The 13,685-nt window shown below is 34.7% G+C and overlaps 1 protein-coding gene across 3 annotated transcripts in view; it reads left to right on the top strand.

Moving 5' to 3' along the window:
- Positions 1-13,685, top strand: part of FNBP1L (formin binding protein 1 like) — a 120,724-nt gene that overhangs the window by 72,350 nt on the left and 34,689 nt on the right. The window lies entirely within an intron of this gene.

Genomic DNA, 13,685 nt, shown 5'->3' on the forward strand with positions numbered 1-13,685 from the left:
GGCACACATGAGTAAAAAGTTTAGGCATATTTTGACTAATGGGTCAAATGTGTCTAGGCTCCATTTCTTGGCTCTGCTTCCCCTTGTTGCTTTTATCCTCAGATTTCATTCAATACCATCCTTTTTACCCCCATAGCTCTAGATTTCATATCTTCATACCCCCACATCCTGGGGAAGAATGATGGTCTTCTCTTTTGTGCATTTGGGCGAGGAGAAAGGGAAGGAAAGGGGGAAAGAAGAAAGTGAAAGAAGGGAGAGGAAGAAGATGGAAGGAGAGCAGAGTACAAGCGTGTATCAGCTTCTTTTCTCCAGAAATCCCAGCAAAAGTCTCCTTTTGTCTTGCTGACCCTGGTTAGATTATGTGCTTATCCTGAACAATTCACCGAAATGAGACTATTAGATTGATTTATAGCTAATGGTGGGGGGAGGGATAGGTGCCCAAAAGAAATTTAAGGTAGTAGATCACAGAAGGAAGGGGGATATTTGAGTGATAAACCACATATGTCCACCATTTGTAGCAGTTTATGCAAGGAGCTGACTGGGTGTAGGGATGAAATAGAGTAGTATGATGAATAGGTTACTTACGTTTATAATGATATACATACTACTATTATGACATCTATTGAAATAGTAGCATCATGCTAATTTCATGATCCATTTGCTTCCTATGTTTTTTTTAAACAAAGGAATTTCCGTATGAAAATATGAACAGGGAACCTACTAGTATATTAATAATAATTGTGATGATATTTTACCGGTCCAAAAGTTTTGACTTGGGAACTTTACCGTTCAGGAATCTGGAAGCGTTAAGGACCTCTGAAAAGTTAAAATAACAATAAAAAAATGTATTCGTGTGTAAACAATGAAAAATTTCCCTCATTTACTTTATAATTTGATCTCAACTCTAGCACATTAAGTTTTCTGGTTTCTAAGTATTCCAATAGAAGTGAAGAAAAGAAATGCTACAGACAATACAGTGATGTGATGGCAGTGTGAAGTGACAAATAATAAAGAAAAGATTAAAAGATTGCAAACAGCAGATGAAAAAATTGTTTCCAGCCTAAAGGTACCTGTCAGTAAGGGAATGATGAAAAATACTGTGGAATATGCAATTTGAAAAAGTCAGGTGTAGCAGCATATTTAAAAGGCTACTCAGTCTGTCAGTGTAAAAAGCAAGTTGCAGAACTGAATGTACAGCAAGACCTCCTTGCTTACTTGAGCTTGAGTATATAGCTATGTGTAAAATTTGTATGTATTCTGAAGAGGTCTAAAAGCATACACCCCAAATTGTTTTACACTGGTTACCTCTGAGGAATGAGAGTGGGGGGATGAGAAGGGAAGGAACTTACACTTTTTACTTGTATTTTTAAATTATTGAAGTCTTTTCAACAATTGTGTAATCTTAAGCAAAGAAGATGGTATATTTCAAAAGAATCCTATCACAAATTATAGAATAAAAATTGGTAATTTATAAGGTAAACCTTCAGCAATCTGCAATGTTTAATTGTCCAGAATAACTTGGGCCTCAAGGGTTTCAGGATGGCCAAGGTTTTACCAGAGTAACAGGACTATAATCAAATGGCAAACTTGTTTGCCTTTCTGTGTTGTGACTGATAATAACGGTTATAATTTTCACTTAACTTGCAAAAAGAGATTTTAAAATACACCACTTCTTTGAAGCAGGAGTGGCTAGAACCCACAATTCCCTGATATGAAAATATAATTTTGTAGTGAGAAAGTAGGTTTTGTCATGTACAGATGCTCAGGTTAAGTGATTTGCATCTTTTTTCTGTCCCAGCAGACTACAGAAATTTAGTACATTGTCATCCTAACAATGGCTCTCACTTGCAGTGATTCTCAGCAAGAGCAGGATTATTGGAAAGTGTTGAGGAATTCCAGTAAGGAAGAGATGGGAGGAGGCTTGTGTAACTTGAAAACCATCAACTCCCTTCCCTTTCTCTACATTGGGATTTGCTGCTTTGGATGAATGCTTAGTAAATGACTGGATTATCAGCTACTCTTCATAGTATCTGTTTTGTCCAAAGGGAAGAAGTGTGCCTTGTTTATTTCCTCTTCTTTAATGGGAAAAATTCTTTTGGTTGACTCCCTCCTGTTTTTGCTACTGCAGAGCACAGTTTCTTTTCATAGTGAGGCAGATCTTTTGTCTCCTGAATAACAACTATATTCAGAATGTTAAACATTTACATTTCAAATATATTGCAGGATTAAATTTTGCAATATATTTTTTGTAAATATATATTTTTTATTTGCATAAATTTAATTTGCTGTATAATTTTGGCACTCCCAGTTTATTCTCTGTCTTCTGTTTGTCTCTTTTGATGGCTTTGGTTTAACTTTATTTTAGTTTGGTATTGCTTCATTTTTGGTAGTGGTTTGAGGACAGGAATTAAAAAAAAAATAAAGCATCTAATCATGTTTGGAGACATAGTTATAAACAGTTGAGCCCATCGACAGATGAATGGGTAAAGAAGATGTACATATATATAGTGGAATATTACTCAGCCATAAAAAGGAACAAAATTGGGTCATTTGTAGAGACGTGGATGGATCTAGAGACTCATACAGAGTGAAGTAAGTCAGAAAGAGAAAAACAAATATCGTATATGAACGCATATATGTGGAACCTAGAAAAATGGTACAGATGAACCGGTTTGCAGGGCAGAAATAGAGACACAGACGTAGAGAACAAACGTATGGACACCAAGGGGGGAAAGTGGCGGGGGGGGTTGCTGGTGGTGTGATGAATTGGGAGATTGGGATTAACATGTATACACTAATATGTATAAAATGGATAACTAATAAGAACCTGCTGTATAAAAAAAAAAACCCAAAAAACAATTGAACCATGTCCATTTTGATGGATAATAAGTGGTGATTTTGAATCACTTGGTAGAATGTTTTTTGTTTGTGGACATAAAAAACTGAAATCAGTCATTCTTCTAATAAATTTATAATATTGTATTTGTATGACAGATTGACTAAGTTTTCTAAAGTGAAAAAAAGAAGCTCTATATACATGATAGTATATATCATTTTTTTCTAGTAAAAATAATTACAGCATTAAATTCTATCATAGAGATTGCTGCATGAAATTATATTCCCCTACTTCCACCCCAGATCATTCCTTTTTGGCTCAAACATGACAGTGTGGTACTGGAACAGAAACAGATTGGACAACGGGAAGCCTAAAACTTACTCTTACCTTAACCAGAACAGAAATCTCTCCAAATTTCTTGGATCTTATTTTTATTTCTGTACCTTGCCAACCCTGGCAACATAGCTGGTACCTCTAGAGCTGAGTGAATGTAAGTTGAATGCATAAATAATTGAATGACCTGTGTTTCAGTTTAGTTTAGAAATTAGGATCTCTGACTATATGGTGAACCTTTGACTGTGTACTGCTTTCTATCCATACTAGAGTTTATGTCATATACATCAATGTGAAGAGATTGCTCTACTAAGAGCTGTCCCGAATATTTAGAATAGGCTTAGATATAGAATAATGAAAATAAAACCAGTTTCTATTTTCTATTTAGTCTTTATTTTCTCATGTCTCTTTATCAGAATTTTCTATTCCTATGTCACTGTTTAGTCTCCGAAGAACCTGGGGAGCTCATCTTTGTACTGACTTGTGGAAAGTAGAGATTACTTTTATTCTTTGGTTGGCCATTGTTTAACTTGTGACTCTTTGGCCTCCCCTGAGTTTTTGATCAAACTGCTTAATGTAGTAAACCCTAAGAGTGGCATCTGGATACAAGCAGGAGGAACTATTCCCTGTATTAATTTTCTTCATAGAGTTAGATCTTGTGGGAACTCTTTCATTCTTGTCAGTCTCTGGTAGTTCCTGAGCCTGCCTGGTACATATCTAGGTGCCTGTATCCAGATGACTTACTGGCTAAATAATTTTTGCCTCTTAATTCTAGAAAATAGTCTCCCTAATAAAAGATAAACTCCACAAAGGAAAAAGATTCTTGTTTGTTCTGTGCAGTGCTTATTCCTAACTTCTACAATAGTCCCTGGCACAGAACAAGCACTTTTTGGTATTTACTTAACACTTAACATAGCATTTAATGTGCCAGCACTATTCTCAGTGCTTGTATCACATCTTATATTTCATTTTCATAAAAACCCAATGAGATGTTGGTATTACTTTATACATTAAGAAACTGAGTTACAGAGAGGTGAAGAAAGAGCTAGCTGGCTCAAATCTGGCTGCAGAGTCTGAGTACTTGGTGCTGCCTCTGAGCATAGGGAGAATGACTGGTTCTCATTGAAGAGGATTTTTTTCTATCACCAGTACCTAGTGCCATTGAGACATCTTTGGGTTTCTAAGGTATTTTACTAGGGACAATAATAAATTATCTAAAAACTACATAACATACTCTTTCCAACTAACACATCTGTTTATAATATAACAATTAATTATAAACAATTAAATTATAGAAATTTAATTAAATATAAATTAAATTATGTACTTCATAAATTTAGGGCTAGTTGTATCTTTTTCCATAAAGATAAGAACAGGTTAAAATAAAAGGTTAACATTTTAGAAGTCCTTCCTTTTAAGAAAGTGTACTTGTCATTAGGAAGTTTAAAAATGTAATTATGAGAATTTAAGATAAATACTTTTTACTTTTATTATTCCTATAACCTATTATAAATTGGAGCTAGGGATAGCATAATGTTAGTTCTCTCTGCTTCTTGCCTTTAATATTCTCCATAACTCTATTAGCTATTTTCTTCTGGTGGTTTATCAGAGGAGAGGAAATAACATGACAATTGGAGAACCTTTTTTTAATGTAATATAACTATATTTTCTTGTTATGCTTGATTTGGACTTCATATACTTATCATTACAATATTTTAGCTGTTTGGGTTTTTTGTTTGTTTTTATTTGTTTTTTAAAATTTTTAAAAATTTTATTTTTTCAGTTTTCTAGCTGTTTGTTTTTTGATCATTGGCATTTTTTCTGCTCCTATCCTTGTACTTTTTGTGTGCCATGGAGCTCTAATTTTATCTCAATTCATTCTGTTATACCTAAAAGATGCCCCCAACCTCCAACTTAATTATCCACCAGACTACTAACCTACATTTGCAGCAGTAGGGTTGTTTGTCATTTTCAGTTTATGTAGGCTGAGATCTCATTTAATCTTCACAAGAGTTTGTTGATCTTTGTCGTTGTATTTCTAAGACCTGTAGAGTACTTGCCCTGTAGTAAGCATACAACAGTAAACTTTTGTGGAATGATTCAATGAACTCTTCTGCTTTACTAGTCAAGAAATTCAAGCTCATCACCTTAACAAGAATCATGAAGCCTATTCCTGATTTTTATATTAAACTGTTTTCTTAAAAAATGAAGCAGAACCTAACAAGTAAAACATAAAGCTCTTAAGAAAGAAAATAAGTTCAACCCAGTCGTGGTAAACATTTCGATAGTGAGCTTTCCAGTGAAAAGGATTTAAAGATCTTGTTTAAACAACTATAAAGAAATAAGAAGGTTGTCAATAATGTTGGCTATATAGATCACTTAATCTCTTAGCTCTTTCATAACGCCTTTAATAGTTTTATTTCTAAGTTATTTGTTTAGCCATTTGAATTGTGTAGGAGTGTCTAAAATGAGACAATGTTTATTTCATCATCCTGTAGGTTTAAAATATAGGCAAATCAGATAGATTAAGCTGCTGACTTGAAGCTAGGACTGTGTTATATAGTTCTGCTTTAAGAATCTAATATTTAGAAGGAAAACAGAAGTTATCAACTTGCAGAACAAAATTTCTCTGAAAAGTGTAATACTTAAGTCTGTACCAGTCTGCTCCTTCCTCAGTCTAAATTGAGCAATAAAATAATTTCCCCCTTTTTCTGTCTTGAACATGCCTGAAAATATTCTTCTGGAAGATTTGCAGTTGATTAGAGATCACGTTGTTATGCCTGTCACATCCTAAATAGCAATGAATTGTTGAATATATTCTTTGGGTATAGACTATGAAGCTGATACCATAAATGCATAGTCCCCTTCACATTTTAGGTACTGTGTATCCTTGACATGCTAAAGATCAAACAAAATTAGGAACTGGCATTTTTAAGAAATGAGATACTTTGTTTACCTTCACATCCATTGAAGCTTGTTTGGTTTTTCTTCTCCTAGGTCTTTCAGGCATAAATACTTAAGTCCTCTTATTTCTTCTTGTTATCAGTCTATTTCACCATTTACCACCAGTAGAGGTATAATGAGAATGAAGCATGTCCCTTAAAAAAACAAATACAGTATTCAGAATTTGTCTAATACTACTTGTAGTAATCACTTTTTTTACATTCAGTTTTTAAAAATTGTGGTAAGATGTACCTAACGTGAAATTTACTCTCATAATCATTTTTAAGTGTGTATTTCAGCTGTATCTTAAGCTGAAATATAAATATGTATATTAAGTATATTCGTACTGCTCTGTGACCAATTCCTAGAACTTACTCATCCTGAAAAACTGAAACTCTGCTTATTAAACAACTCCTCATTTTCCCCTTCCTCTAGGCTCTGGCAATTCTATTAATACTTTCTGTGTCTGTGAAATTGACTACTCTAGGTACTACATAAGTGAAATCGTACAGTATTTGTTTGGTTTTTTTTGACTGGTTTATTTTACTTAGCATAATGTTGTTAGGGTTTATCCATGTTGGGAAATGTATCAGAATTTCCTTCCTTTTTAAGGTTGAATATTATTCCATTGTATGGATAATACCACACTTTGTTTATCCATTCATCTGTTGGTGAACATTTGGGGTTTTTCCACCTTTTCCATATTGTGAGTAATGATTTTATGAACATGGTGTCCAAATATCTGAGTCCCTACTTTCAATTCTTTGGCTATGTACCTAGAAGAGGAATTGCTAGATCTTATGGTAATTCTATGTTTAATTTTTTTGAGGACTACCATACTATTTTCTGCAGTGGCTGATCTATTTTGCATCTCTACCAGCAATGCACAAGGGTTCTAATTTCTCCACATCCTTGCCAACGCTTAATGTTTTCTGGGTGTTTTCTTTCTTTCTTTTTTCTTGACAGTAGCCATTCTAATGGGTGTAAGAAATCTCATTATGGCTCTGATTTGCACTTCCCTAATGATTAGTGACACTGAGTATTTTTTCATATGCTTGCTGGCCATTTGCATATCTTTGGAGAAATGCTATTCAAGTTCTTTGCCGATTTTTTAGATTGGATTATTTGTTTTTTTATTATTGCGTTTTAGGTGTTCTCTATACAGTCTGGATTGTAACCTCTTATCTGATACATGACTTGCAGATCCTTTCTGCCATTCCACAGTTGCCTTTTCACTCTGTTGATCGTGGCCTTTGATGCACAAAAGTTTTAAATTTTGATGTTTGGTTTATCTATTTTTTCATTTGTTGTCTGTGCTTTTGGTGTCATATCCAAGAAATCATTGCCAAATCCAATGTTGTAAAGCTTTTCCCTATGTTTTCTTCTAATAGTTTTATAGTTTTAGCTCTTATGTTTAGATCTTTGACCCATTTTGAGTTAATGTTTTTATATGGTTGTAAGGTAGGGGTGTAGCTTCATTCTTTTGTATGTGGATATCTTTTACATTCAGTTTTCTACTATATGAGGAAAGATTTGTGTCTGTAAGTGTTGGAAACCCCAGTGAGCTAGTTTCAGTTTAATGGTAAATGTATTGAGAAGAGATATTTATTGATATCTTTTATTGATTTGATTTTTTAACTTGAGTTCAAGAAGAGGTTGAATAGTTCAGCTGCTGGAAGTCCTGGGATGCAGCTAGGTCACAGGGGAAAAAAAAGTCAGGATCTGAAACACAGCCGGAGAGCCAGAGACCTTTGTTGTCTTCCTTCCTTCCTCCCTCCCTCCCTCCCTCCCTTCCTTCCGTCCGTCCGTCCCTCCGCACCCCGCCTTCCCCGCTCCTTTTTGGGCTTCTTTTTATGTGTTGGCTTCATTCTTTCAGTGCAGACTGGCCTTTTTTCTCCACATGGCAGGAAATATACTCACCATCATTCAGTTTTATGTCTCAGATTCAGCTCTCGTACTGATCTCAAAGCTGTATCAGGTCCAAACACTTAAAAATTCCAGTAAGAGAACTCTTTGGCCCTAGATTCAGTTTTCTATCTCTGGATCACTTAACTGAGGCCCACAAATAGGGTCATTTGTTTTAATCTGGTAATTCCTAAGCATGGTAACCGTTAGATATAGGGACGGCAATTAAGAAAAGGGATACTAGTCAGTCTCAGATATCTAATACTACCCTTCTGCCATAGTATGATTTGTGTCCCATTTTACAAATAAATATGGTATTGATCACCTGTTAAACAGTAATTAGAACTCAGAGCCTCTCAAATGTTGAAAGATTGAAAACGTATAGAGGTGATTTTCTGCTTAAAATTTTTTGAGGTATCTTGTACCTCATCATTTAACTGTAAAATGTAGTTAAAATAAAAGTGAATTAAAGTTTTGAGAAATTATTTGGAATACTTTATAATTTTCACTAAAACTCAAATATAAACATGACAAAACTAGAATGGGTAAAAAATATTAAAATCAGCAATTTAAATATAAATTAAGTAGTATGATATATTTAATATCGCATATATAATTAGGATATATAGAGAATACTATAATATTTGGAGAAACCCATTACATTTTAGAAGCCTTCTCAGGCTACTGAAGGAAGAGTGTTAATTCCTCTGTATCCATAGTGCATGATCCTAAGGTTCTTAGAAAACATGGATGAAACACACACATCAAAACAAAGTATCAGCTTATCTGTGATATCTATTATAATTTCTATAATATGTATTGTATCTGTATAAAACTTGGTTTTAATTAATTCCTGATTCATAACATGCTATTCAAAACATGTCTTACATATAAAAACTACTATCATAATTGGTTACTTGGAGAATCTCTGGTCTTAGAAGAGAGGAAAATTTTTTCAAAAACAGTAGCCTAGGGAAACTGACGCTAAGGGCAGATTTCTTTTCTTTCTTTTTTTTTTTAATATTTATTTTATATTGGAGTATAGTTGATTAACAATGTTGTGTTAGCTTCAGATGTACAGCAAAGTGATTCCGTTATACATATACATGTATCTATTCTTTTTCAAATTCTTTTTCTATTTAGGTTATTACAGAGTACTGAGCTGAGACAGTAGGTCTTGTTGGGTATTTATTTTCAATATAGCAGTGTGTACATGTCAATCCCAAACTCTCAGTCTATCCCTCCCACTCCCCCTTCCCCTCCCCCACCCCAGATAACTATAAGTTTGTTCTTTAAGTCTGTGAGTCTGTTTCTGTTTTGTAAGTAAGTTCATTTGTATCTTTTTTTTAGATTCTGCATATAAGCAATATCATATGATATTTGTCTTTCTCTGTCTGATTTACTTCACTTAGTATGATAATCTCCAGGTCCATCCATGTTGCTGCAACTGGCATTATTTCATTCTTTTTAATGGCTGAGTAATATTCCATTGTATATATGTACCACATCGTCTTTATCCACTAATCTGTCAATGGATATTTAGGTTGCTTCCATGTCTTGGCTCTTGTAAACAGTGCTGCAGTGAACACTGGGGTGCATGTATCCTTTTGAACCATGTTTTTCTCCGGTATATGCCTAGGAGTGGGATTGCTGGATCATATGGTAACTCTATTTTTAGTTTCTTAAGGAACCTCCATACTGTTCTCCATAGTGGCTGTACCAATTACATTCCCACCAACAGTGTAAGAGGGTTCTAAGGGCAGATTTCTTTTTTTTTTTTTAACATCTTTATTGGAGTATAACTGCTTTACAATGGTGTGTTAGTTTCTGCTTTATAACAAAGTGAATCAGGTATACATATACATATATCCCCATATCTCCTCCCTCTTGCGTCTCCCTCCCACCCTCCCTATCCCACCCCTCTAGGTGGTCACAAAGCACCGAGCTGATCTCCCTGTGCTATGTGGCTGCTTCCCACTATCTGTTTTACATTTGGTAGTGTATATATGTCCCTGCCACTCTCTCACTTCATCCCAGCTTACCCTTCCCCCTCCCCATGTCCTCAAGTCCATTCTCTACGTCTGCATCTTTATTCCTGTCCTGCCCCTAGGTTCTTCAGAACCTTTTTTTTTTTTTTTTAGATTCCATGTATATGTGTTAGCATATGGTATTTGTTTTTCTCTTTCTGACTTCACTCTGTATGACAGACTCTAGGTCCATCCACCTCACTACAAATAACTCAATTTTGTTTCTTTTTATGGCTGAGTAATATTCCATTGTATATATGTGCCACATCTTCCTTATCCATTCATCTGTAGATGGACACTTAGGTTGCTTCCATGTCCTGGCTATTGTAAATAGAGCTGCAGTGAACATTGTGGTACATGACTCTTTGTGAATTATGGTTTTCTCAGGGTATATGCCCAGTACTGGGATTGCTGAGTCATATGGTAGTTCTATTTTTAGTTTTTTAAGGAACCTCCATACTGTTCTCCATAGTGGCTGTATCAATTTACATTCCCAACAACAGTGCAAGAGGGTTCTAAAGGCAGATTTCTTGAGAGAGATGAATTGCCTAAAATATTTTTAGTTTAGGAGGACCCTGCCTGTTTTACACTTACATATTTAAGACAAGCCAGAGATTTATTTGACCTAATAAGCATATTATGTTAAAAATTCAAAGCAAGGATTTGTGGGACTTAGTAACCAGTCACACCTTGGTGTGTATTTTTGCTGACTTCAGACTGTTTTCTTAGAAGGCCCGATTGAGATCAGCTGATTTGAGGGGATAAATTCTTTTGGTATGCTTTTATCATTAATTTTTTTTTAAATTAAAAAAACAGTATATGATCACTGTAACACATTTAAATTTGAGTCACTTCCCAGTCCCTCTCCCTAGAAATGAGTACTATTAATAATTTGTTGTGTCTTCTTCTAGGGCATATGTTTTCCTAGAATAGAAATTTTGATTTAGTGGAATACAAGAACATTTTGGACCATGCTGTAGTTTTTCTAGTGGCAGGGTAGGCTTGGATGGAGTCTTAGTGGCTTGTATATGGTTTCTGAGAGCTTTATTGGGGCTTGGGAAGAGTCTCCCATAGATGGGTGACTTTTACATAAGAGAGGCAAGACAGATTTTAAAAAATTGCTGAGGATTAACTGTGCATGCTCAAAAGGTAAAAATAATATTACTTTCTTCTTCTTCCCCTTCCCTCTTGTGATATATGTGCTCTTCCTCCCAGAAGCTAGAGTTCAAATTAGCGTTGTTTATGCTGTGTTTAAGCTATGAGTATGTTAAGACTTTTGTGTTAATGTCTGTGGTAGTAGTCATAATTCTTTCAAGTGTCAGAAGCCCAAGTCATATTGGTTTAAGCAAAGAAAGGAATTTATGGCTTATTTGACTGAAAAGTTTAGGGATCTGGGTACTCAGAAAAGTAAGAATTTCTCTCTTTTTCTCTTGGTTTTGTTATCCTTTCTGTTGATTTAATACCCAAGTAGGCTCTTTACACGTGGGGGCTCCAGGATTGTGTCCTATCAACTTAGCTTCAGCATAAAGAGAACATATTGATGAACAACAAGGGCCTACTGTACAGCACAGGGAACTCTGCTCAGTATTCTGTAATAACCTAAATGGGAAAAGAATTTGAAAAAGAATAGATACATGTATATGTATAACTGAATCACTTTGCTGTACACCTGAAACTAACACAACATTGTTAATCAACTATACTCCAATATAAAATAAAAATTAAAAAAAAGAAAAAGAACGTATCTTACCAAGAATTTCAATGGAAATTTTAGCATTGACTTTGGCCTGGATTAATGGGCCTGGATCAAATAAGTGTTCCTGGACTGTTATATGTGACCAACCCACCACAATTACGTAGACATGACAATAGAGGAGCTGTAGTTTAGGTTATTCTAGGCTGTACTAGAATAATAACTCCCAAATCTCAGGGGCTTTACGCAGCAAAAGCCTATTTCTTGCTCATGCACAGTCAGTCACAAGGCTAGGTGATAACTCTGGTAGTCCATGTGGTAACTCAAGAATCCATACTGTTTTCATCTTGATCTTAACATGAAGCCTCCACAGTTGCTTCATCAGGAAATGAAGAAGCCCAGACGTTTATGCATGAGCTATAATGCTTTAGCTTGGTACAGACACAGAGCTTACAGCCCATTATACAGAATTAGCCACATGGTTCTGCCTAACTGCAAGTGTGCTGGAAAATGTGTGAAATAATAGGGTTCTTTGATGAGCAGAAATATGTCTGCCACAAACTGTTACAGAATAAAAAAGCATCACCTGAGTGATGCAGGTAGGCATAGACGACAAATGTCAATTATAGCCTATAACTCTAAACAATGCTTAAAATGTTGATATACAAAATTATGTTCAGAATTTGAAACTACTTGCTCTTTGGAATGTTCTTCGCCCAAGTTTGACTTGTTTTTATTTAAAGTAATTCATGGACTCATGGTTGAAAATCACTGACTTTAAAAGTAATTTCCAGAATGCAACCCATTTGTAGGTTGGAGACTGTGGTTATAACCGTAATAAGTTAATCAGTTACCTCATAATTGCTGATTTCCATGGACATTATAGTTTAAACCAGTACATCTCAAATTATTTGTCATGATGGACTAGTTTCTTTTAAAGTTTCTACTGATGCTTTTATAAAATACAATAAAAATTTAATGCTAGACAAAATGACATAAAAAAGAGACATGAAATACGGGCCCTACTTTTTTTTACTGTTAGATTCAACATTTATAAAACTACTCTCAACTTTTGTACTTAGCTTGTTGTGGGATAGGTAACGAAGAGGCTGTGGACCTTTACTGGTCAGTCCATGAATCATATTTTCAGGAGCGTGGTATAAAGGACTGTGGTTAATGCTTTACAAATATTATCTACGTTAATTCTCATAACCTTATGGGTTAGAGGTACTGTGTATCACCATTTACAGAAAACTGGGCACAAAGAGTGTGAGTAAATTGCCCAAGGTCACACAGATGCCACACAAAACCCACGTAGTACAGTTTGACTCCAGAGTCCATGTGCTTGTCTGCCTCTGATTTTGCAAAGATGAAATGAGGTAGCATTCTAGTCCGAGACTGTCAAGAATGGACATAGATACAAGCAGAGAAAGTTACAATTTGGAATTAATTCATTTGCCTAAAAAAAGAGAAGGTTAAGGATCACATAGGGATTTTCATATAAAAGTAGAGTTACAGAGGATACTGATGAACTGTTCTTTTATCCTGTAGTGAGTCCACATCTGTTTACATTTTACCTTAGTTAGTTTTATAATCCCTGATTTACAAAACAAAATGATAGTATTTCCTTGAAATACGTGTCTTTCTGCCATAACTCAGTTTCATATACTGAGTACTTTGTTTCATATACCGAGTACTTTGTTTCTTTTATTCTTCCTCTTAATTCTTTTTAGTTTGATAGCATAATCAACCAAATTGTTACTATTACACTCGTATAAACATAGAAATAACATTTTTTCTACAGGAATCAGTATTTTAAGGAGAAAATGTAAGTAATGATTGTCTATTATGATGGTAATAGATGATCATGTTGCTGTCTTAATTGTTTTACATCATTAAATTCTTGATTTAATGAAATTGGAAACTTTTAGAGTATTTGAATTTCAAC

Source organism: Balaenoptera ricei, chromosome 1 (assembly GCF_028023285.1).
Source record: "Balaenoptera ricei isolate mBalRic1 chromosome 1, mBalRic1.hap2, whole genome shotgun sequence".
Taxonomy (NCBI): Eukaryota; Metazoa; Chordata; class Mammalia; order Artiodactyla; family Balaenopteridae; genus Balaenoptera; species Balaenoptera ricei.